Raw genomic sequence first — 1,628 nt, 5'->3', positions numbered from 1 at the left:
CTATTCTCAGTAAGTTTATTACTTTTAATATCTCTATTATTATAAAAACTAATATTCTCTAAAGACAGAGTCATATAATGAGAATACTGCTGATAATATTGAGTATATTAAGTAGCTTTTGAAAGCAGCTGCTGAGAAGAATATTTTTAAAAATAATGATTAAGAGAATTCTGATAAGTCAGTTACTGATAATATTAAAATATCAGCTGCTAATGCAATTGCTGTTACTATTACTGATTAATTTATTAATTCTGATTCAGCAATTGATATATCTCATAAATACAGTAACTTTGAAATGAATTCATTTATTCTAATAATGAGACTCTGAATCAAAGAGTCAGGTATTTTCTGAAAAAACTACAAATTATTAATATAAATTCTATGTTTATTAAAGAATATATTACTGATAAGTCTGCTCTCTGAAGATTTATCAACTCTGAAAAAGCAATACAGAGTATAATTTCTGATTTTATCAGTTAAGAAAACCTCAATTTCAATAGTATTATTAATGTAAATATCAACTCTGAGTTCTGCTCAGAAAAATCTCACTGAATTCTTCATAAGATCACTCTACTTTTAAAATTCAATTCTCTTAATATCTGCTCTTCTTAAATCCCTAACTTTTCAGTAACAAATGTATATAGAAATGATAGAAATTATCAATAATCTCACAGAGTTATAATAATTTCACAGTTGAGAAAGCTCAGTTAAATATTATTCTAATAACTTTATATAATATTTATTAAATAAACCTATTTTTTCTTCTGATTTTATTCAGTATCAGTGTAGAAATCTTGAATACTTTTATAAATTAGAGTTAAATAATATATCTCATATTAAGAGAGTGCATTTTATTAAATGTAATTACTGATATTCAGATATAAGATCTCATATAATAGTTCTAAAAGTTCAAGAAGCTATTCACTATATTCTGCAGACTGTACAAAGATTACTGTTCTTGAATTCATTATTTAGTCTCTTTGAAATAATCACAATGAAGAATAAGATAAAATATATCTTAATTATTTAAGTTCTTAATCAACTTAATATTTATATAAATATAGTATTTGAATTGAGTTCTGATCTACTAATATATAAGAGTCAAGATCAGTATTTTCTTCACTGAGTCATAAGAATTAAAACTGAAGTTATTGAGATATAATTATATTACAAATCTTCACTGATTCAGACTGAGTTGAAAATTATAATATATAATTAAGATCTTTTGAAAAGTATATTTTACTCTAATATATAAGTTATTTCTCTGTCATATTAATTATTTATTGATAAATTTAATTTATATCAGAATATGTACTGAAGCTTAATAAGTTTTTATATAATTTCTACACTAAGTGCTGTTGAGTGTTTAAAATGAAATAATATTTTTATTCTAATTTTTAATTCTTATAATATTAATTTTTCTGACACTGTTACTGTATTATCATATAATTTATCTATATTAAATTATAAGAGAGTTATGATGAATATCAGTGAAGAAAAGATGAGAGTTATTACATCTTATATTATATTTCTTAAAGATATGTTACAGTAAAATAGTAATACAGAGATCAAAGAATCAACTGTGAGAAGATTTTATCAAAACTGTTTTATTAATAATAAGAATCAGC

The sequence above is a fragment of the Blastomyces gilchristii genome (genome assembly GCF_000003855.2).
Source record: "Blastomyces gilchristii SLH14081 genomic scaffold supercont1.9, whole genome shotgun sequence".
NCBI lineage: Eukaryota > Fungi > Ascomycota > Eurotiomycetes > Onygenales > Ajellomycetaceae > Blastomyces > Blastomyces gilchristii.
Note: the sequence above shows the minus strand (reverse complement) of the source record.